This window comes from Mus caroli, unplaced genomic scaffold (assembly GCF_900094665.2).
Source record: "Mus caroli unplaced genomic scaffold, CAROLI_EIJ_v1.1 scaffold_16975_1, whole genome shotgun sequence".
In the NCBI taxonomy this organism is placed as follows: Eukaryota; Metazoa; Chordata; class Mammalia; order Rodentia; family Muridae; genus Mus; species Mus caroli.
In genome coordinates this window covers 14,166-22,048 of record NW_018390130.1, presented here as the reverse complement: position 1 = coordinate 22,048, position 7,883 = coordinate 14,166, and the positions used below count along the sequence as shown (strand labels likewise).

At 43.1% G+C, this 7,883-nt stretch overlaps 1 long non-coding RNA gene across 1 annotated transcript; it reads right to left on the bottom strand.

Moving 5' to 3' along the window:
* Positions 1–615: 615 nt before the first annotated feature.
* On the bottom strand, positions 616–7,347 carry LOC115030322. Its single transcript, XR_003835903.1, has 3 exons — positions 6,970–7,347; positions 6,621–6,767; positions 616–1,567 (listed from the first exon to the last, which is right to left on the bottom strand). It is a non-coding gene; the product is annotated as an uncharacterized LOC115030322 (long non-coding RNA).
* Between the last annotated feature and the right edge of the window lie 536 nt (positions 7,348–7,883).

Here is a 7,883-nt window from a genome sequence, read left to right as displayed (position 1 = left end):
GAGGGAGAGGGAGAGGGAGAGGGAGAGGGAGAGAGTCAATTGAATCCACCAACCTCAAGTTTTGGTTTTCCCTCATGATACCGAGGCAACACTTTGGATTGTGATGCAGGTGAAGGAGGAAGGACCCACCACCAGAGTAACCTTGTGAGGTCTGGATCTTTTTGTTCACAGCCAAGGGGAGATATGGGGATATAGTCAGAGCACTAAGCCTATTCTAGTTCTGTGTGTATATGGCATTATGGGAGGCCCTAGTGGCTCAAGCTGAAGCTTTTTCTGGCCAAGGTCTCATGGTCATCATTGATCCTCCTTTCAGGAAGTGGTGGGTAGTGTATGGCCTTCAATGTAGTGGGAGGGAAGATCCTGTGAATTTACACAATTTCCTTCCCAACTCCATTTTGGTATGATTTTTTTTTTTTCTTCGTCAATGGAATATCTTGGGATAGCCTTAAGTGATCCTTTCTCCCACCATGAAGAGCTTTGATTGGGAAAATAGAGCATGGATAATCAAGTCAAGATGAAGGCTCAGGGTCTGATGGTGGAACTCTAGAAAATCTGGGGTGAGCCCTAAGGTTCTATGCAGGTGTCACCATGGTGGGGGCACAAAGGTGGAGAATGTGGTTGCTAAAGATCCAGATAGGATGATGCAGAGACAGGTTCAGGGATAGGGAGGAAGGTGAGGTGGGATTAAAAAGCTAAAGAGCCAAGGATACATTATTTTTTTTTATTTTTCAAACTTTTTATTGGTTCTTTGTGAATTTTACTCATGCACTCTAATCCCACTCATCTTCCACTCACATCATACCCACATCCCACCCTTGCGACTTCCCCAACATCAGAGATGAGAAACCACATTGTGGAATCTGTACTGTGTCATAGTACACTTTTCTTATTTGAACTTATTTTAAACATTTCCTTATTTGAAAATGCAAAGACTCATTGGTTTGGTAAGAGAGCTCTAGTTTCTGTAACTCTGTCAATACATGCATTTGACTGTGACTCCTTTTAAATATCCTATTGTTGCTCTATGTCATATAAATCTTGTAGATTTGGACTTGTAGGACCTGCCCCTTCATACATTCCAGCAGTTAATTGATGGGGTAGATGTTGGGGTGAGCCAATTCATATCCCTGAATATGGGACAGAGAGGTTTCTGAATTTGTCAGCCTGATGACCCACTCTAACATCTCACTAACAATCCCTACAAGCAGGTCCAGCTCAACCCTGCTGAGGTGCATGGTCCTCTCTCCATAGTGTCCAGCTGGTAAGGTATGTGGCTTGTTTCTTTCACTGTCAAGACCCTTAAGCCGACTTTCCCATCTGCCATAAATATGGAGGGATGATGTAGAGGAGGAGGGCATCTCTTGTTCATCTGTGCTACTGCCCAGCAGACAAGAGACAGAGATGGTACTCCTGGAAGTCCATCATATAGGGCCAGCTTTACTGTGCTGTCCAGGTGAGGTCCTGGGTCTGCTTTCCTGAGTGCTGCAGCAGGTAGAGGACAGGACTAGCTCCTCTGTCTGCTGTAGGTGGCAAGGGGTGTTGAGGCATCTCTCCGTTATCTATGTCACTGAAAGGCAGACAAGTGGCAGGGTCAGATATCTCATACTCCCTGGAGTACCTCCCTTGAAACCCTGCCAACTGAGTTAGCTCTACGGGTCTGCCCAGGTGAGATACAGGACCAGCTCTTTTGAATACTGCAGTCTGTGAGGGACAGGGACAGTTCTCCTGCTCTTATGATCTCAGGACCAAGTCTTCTGCCAGCTGGGGAAAGAGTGTAGGAGGATATATCTCCCTCAACCAGGCCACCTCACAGGAGACAAGTAGTAGGGCCAGCTCTCCCATGATTGTCTCACTCTCAACTCCTGCAATATACAGGAATATCTATCTTGAGTACTGCAGTTGGCTAGTAGAAGGTCCAGCTTTCTTTCTCTCATGCCTTCAGGACCAGCTCTCCCTCAATGCCCAGATGAGGGGTGCAGCCAGTTTTGCACATCACTCAGACACCAGTATATCCCTGGATGCGTGTCCATGTCAGAAAGTTGTGCATGGCTTTTTGTCATATGAGACTCCTGCTGCTGCAGGGCCACAGCATAGGCCCCTAGTGCCAGCACAGGCTAGGACCCTACCTTAGTCCAAGGTGACATGGTTGGCTACTAATATTAAGCTGCTCCTCACTACCCTCAAGTCTCTAGTTTTGCTTCTTTTTATTGTGTCCACATCCTAACCATATAATTTAAAACAGAAATTTCTTAGAAAAAATTCAAAATAAAATATTAGATACAAGATATACTCAGTAGAAACACAAAATGTCTTGGAAGGAAGGAGAAATGAATGTGATACTAACAGTGATATGTTAATTTGAATAAAACCTATTGGCTTTTACATTGGAATACTTGGTACCCAGTTGGTGGAAATGTTTGGGATGGATTAAGAGGTAGCCTGTTGGAGGAGGCATGTCACTGTGGGTTCAAAATCCCATGCCTTTTCCAGTTAGCCCTCTGTCTCCTGATGTGGATGAGATGCTCGCTCTCAGCATTATGACTATCTCCTTCCAAACTCATGGCCATGATGGTCACAGACTCTCCCTCTGAAAATATAAGCACTAATAAGTACTTTTTTTTTCCTGTAAGCTGCCTTGGTCATTATATAAATGTTGTTGTTTTAAAAGATTTATTTATTTACTTTATGTATCTGAGTACACTGTATTCAGACACACCATGAGAGGGTGTCGGATCCCATTACAAATGATTGTGAGCCACCTTGTAGTTGCTGTGAATTGAACAAAGGACCTCTCGTAGAGAAGCCGCTGCTCTTAACCACTGAGAATATCTCTCTAGACCCACAGGTCATAGTATCTTAACAGAACAACAGAGGAATAACTAAGGCAAAGGGCCTGAAATGAGAAAAGACTCTCAAAGAATGAGTTGTATGTAAGACCAGGGAGACACAGGTGCACAGGGACAGCAAGATAAATGCTTGGAGAACAACAGACATAGTGAGGTAGGAATAGTGGCCAACCAAGAGATGTCACCAGCCAGGTGAAGATCAGCTGGAGGGACAATGTAGGGGACACCCAGACCTTTTTGATGCACCTCTAATCTGAACCTATCTCTCCTCTTTCACTCTGCTCCGACCAACCTCACCTGCTCCATTGTTTTTGTTGAGTGTAGGATTCTAAATTCATATTTTCATTAAGTTTATTGGATAAATTATTCACTACTATCAGCCCTTTGTACAGGCAACTAAGGTTGAGATTATACAATGCACCTGGAATTGGTGTGGGTGGATCTTGGGGAGAGACCACATGTTTTGTGTTTAGAATGCAGAGGCAATAAAGCCTCCATATGTCAGATTTTCAGAGGAATGGAAAGTATTTCAATTCCCCCATGCTTCTGAGTATGGTAAAACTCCACTGATAAGTTTCAGCATTCCTATGATGGAGCAAATGTGGATATGATCAGGTGTGCATGGGTCTCAGTGTGGAATCCCAGCATGCACGAAGTCCTGGGTCTGAGACTTAGCAGCACATAAGGTGTTGATACAAGTCTGTTTTTCTAGTGTTTGGAGAATTGAGGCTCAGGAGTATAAAGTTATGCTCCTTACATGGAGGCTAGCTTGAAATACATGAAACACTATCTGAAAAAAAAATATATAAAACTTACACCTGTCTCAAGGGAATGCATTATTTACTTGTTTCCAGATTCCAAGACAGAATTTCTAGTTCTTATTTTCCCATCCACATGTCCCTAGACTCCAGTGAACACACCTTACTTTTCAAATGAGGTAACAAGTCATTTTAGGAGCAGAAACCAAGCATCCAAAAAGGATGGGTCTGAGAGAAAAGGTTATATTGAACTTGTAGTAATTTTTCATAGCCTGAAGTTGTGGAGGTAGCAGTGTGTACCCTTCCACCCCCCGGGAGTGTGTTAGTGAGTTTGTGTGTAACTGCATCATCATCTACAGTCACCTGTGAGCATGTTCCCTAAGTCTGCAAGATGTCCTTGAGATACTGTTGTTTTCAGTGCTCTGGTGTAAGCACTAACCACTTAAGGGGTTGAAACATGTTTTGAAGATGTTTCTATTTTCTCCTGCATGTGTGAACTCCTCCCTGGCATCTTGAAGCACTTTCTTGGCCACTATACATGCTTTTATAGCAACATTTAAGAACTGACCAAATTCACTACTCAGAATATTAGAGATGCCAGGAAAGATTGCACACCAGCACCACTCTAGCCTCACTGTCGCCTTCCTTCACACAAAGTCCATAAAACAGCAGCAGAGGTCTCCACAAAGGCAAAGTTCTCTCCTGTATTCTCATGCAATCTTGAAACTAGACTTGGAAAATTGGTTATCCAATCAAACCACTTTGCTTTACTAATGAATGAACATCTTCTGGAGAAAGTTATTTATCCAAGACCACATGGTGAGGTAGTCTGAAAAAGGATTGGGATATCAGTTTTATTTGTAACTCTCTCTCAGTAAAATACAAGGGAAATGGAATAGTCCTCCTGTGTTGTGTTAATTTCCATCTGCCAACCTTCCCATAAACAAATCTCTCCGACAATTAGAATACAAACACCAGATATTGTTATAGAGACTATGGGCCATCTGTCTAGGTGCTTCATTGATGACTGACACTGCAGCATCTTAGTTAAGATGTGTATGTGTGTGTGTGTGTGTGGGTGGGTGTCCATGCATGAGTGTATGTGTGTTTGAACGTATGTGGGCTCACCTTGTGTGGAAGTGCACATGCACATTCACCTTTGTGTGTAGGGCTGAAGTTAATGTTAGGTGTCTTTTTTGATGGTGCTCTACTTCACTGCAGCAAGGTCTCACCGAATTCACAGCCTAAGCTATTTATCTTTCCCAGAAATCCTGTGTTAAGATTTCTGCCTCCCAAGTGTTGGGATTATACTGGGAGTCCACCTTTCCTATTTTTTATGATTCTAGGTTCTGAGCTTGGAGAAGTGGTGAAAATTTAGTTTCTCAGAGCTGTGTTAAGAGCTATCTGCTGATAGCCAACGGCTGCCAAGAGACAGCTTTCTAGGCTGGTGTTGTCCTTTACTGAGTTGTTTATTCTTTTTCTTACACTACTTTGAACATATGGCACTAGCCACTTGCAGTCCCAGGATCTCACAAAGGAAAGTGAACAAGGCAGTAGGTTGTTCCTTTCACTAAACTGTCCTGAAAGTGATGGTGTTTGCAGCATAGCGCCATCCTGGAAAGATCATAGGTACCAATCACAAGACCACATGAGAAAATATCAGGGAGGTCAGGGGTCCGGGCTGCTCTTGGGTATTACCTAGACTGAATCTGGCATCACCTGAAACCTAAGCTCCTAGACACTCTTGTGATGGGGTCTCTTCATTAGATTATTTGAAGCAGGAAGATTACTCAAAGAATAGATATACCTGCAACCCCATTGGCAAATATGATGCACTAGCCCCTATACACTGTGATGCATGTACCATTTTACTTAATTTCCCTCAGAGCTGTACAGGAGATGTGATGCTATTCATATACACAGGCAGGAAGGCTAATTTCCCTAATGTAACTAAACTATTCATCACTGGGACAAGGATTTTGGGTCTCAGAAGTAGAGTATAGGTAGTCTCCACTCTGCACCTTCTCCCTGGTCACCATTGTGACTCTGAGCTGATAGTTAACTCCCAGTGTCAGGAAAGGAAAGAGAAAATTTCAGCGATTGTGTGTGTGGATTTACAACTTCTGCACACTTCCCATCTGCCAGTCTTCCTCCATCCTTTCTCACACTTCTAGGTTCTGTGGTGTTTCATAAGCCTGCTTAGTATGCCAGGTTCAGTCATTGACCATGGTGATTGAAGGGCTGTTGTCTGTCAACAATTTGACCCCTTGCTGCCCTCCTCTTGGCCTGGCTTGTCTATAGGTTCTGGTTCCCTGTAGAGCCTTCCCTGAGGCTAGTCAGTTTCACTCAGACTTTTAACTTGTCTTCCTTCTGGGTCTTAGATCTCTCTGACTTCTCTTCAGCCATTCTTCTCACTCTCTGCACCTTTCTTCCTCTTCCATTTCTGCATCAACATCATCTCAGCTCTCCTGAGAAATGTCAATAAAAGACAGCAAATGCCTGCTATGGAGAAATGGGGCTGCAAATCAAGGTCCAAGTCACTGAGATTTCCTTGTGATAATGAATCGTGAAGGATCCAGTAGTGTCTCAGAGTTATATCGATATGGAACTTCCATCAGCCTCTGTGCTCAGCACAATCACAGCCTTCTGTGTTCTAAGATGACAAGTATGTGCCAGTCATGCCTTCTTGACAAATAAAATTAATTAAAATATTGTTGTTCCTGAATAGAAGTGACCTCCATGGTCAGGATATATTTTGAGTCTATTTTGAACACAGTGGATCTTATGTTTCTTTACCTGCCCTGGAATTTTTGTCTCCACCTCTATTTTTATCTCATCCTCCCCACACTGTGTGTGTGTGTGTGTGTGTGTATTTGTGTGTATGTGTGTGTTTGTCTGTTTGTGTGCTTGTGTGTGTTTGTATGCATGTGTGTGTGTTTCTACCAATCGAGTGTGTGTCTTTCTGCCTTTGGCTGGGCACTCATGTCTTCCCTTATGCCCATTCTAAGGTACTCACCCTGGTATTTCTTCAGTTCCTCTACTAAACATTTGAACTCCTCCTTTATCTTCTTCACACTCCAATTTCTCATACCAAAGTCTCTCATGGTGGCCAGTACGAATCAATGAAGAGTCTTCCAGCATTCCCCATTGACAAAGAACACACCTAAGATGGAAGGAGGAGCATAGGTGGTAGGTTACATTGGAATTTCAGAGAATCCTGACTCTTCCCCAGAGCTTGAACCTCACCTTTCAATCACCCAATTCTGGCCCATTTCCTTTAGGGCACCCTTGTCCCAATGGGCCTCACCTTTCAATCTCTCATTTCTGGCCCATTTCCTTTAGGGCACACTTGTTCCATATCTCACCATAGTGTTGCATAATGGGCTGAAGCACAGCAATTGTTCTCCGGCCAGAGAAAGCCTTAGCATGGTTCATCAGAGCCTCCCTCATGGTGTCTGTCCCACACAGTGTGACCAGTCCCTGGTGTACTGTGAATACACCTTCACACTTTTCTTGATGCTGCCAAGCATAAGGGTATGAGGGTTTTGATTAACCTACACCAAAGTTGTCATTAAAGTATTAAACCACTTAGGAAGAGATTGACAAATAGCCACCACCTGCCCTAGCCACCCTTAGCCATCTGAGGACCTAAGAGTTGATGGGTTATTTTACCACTGGGCGTTTTTTATGTAGACGATGTAGCAATCAGTGCACCAGGACTATAGAGTAAGGGAGCAACATATTCATATAATTCTGGCATTATGGATGTAGAGGCCAGAAAATCAGTAATCATGCCTGGCCACACATCTCATTGAAGGCCAGCTGGAATATATGTGACCCTATCTAAAAAAAAAAAAAAAAAAAAATATATATATATATATATATATATAAATTGACAGATACATAGATAGATACAGGTATAGATAAAAATATATAGATAGATACGAGTGTAGTAAATACACATATAAATTCATACCCATGATCTTCATTCTAGACTTCAGTTTGTAGCATCTCATCTAGAAACCATCTTTCCTGTGATACACCTTCAACCTGATCAATATCTCTGGCAACATGTACACAAAATGAACCTGACTCATCCACTGGGTTACTTGGGAGGGGAAATGGATGATCCCTGGTGGTGGTGCTGACTGTCAATCATGTCTACAGCACAGACAGTTAGGAAACTACTTGGCTGTACATCCATCTCTGGGCATCTCCAGGGGATTGGTCCTAGGCATATCAAAATCTTCTAGTGCTGAAAGTCATTGAGTAGAATGGT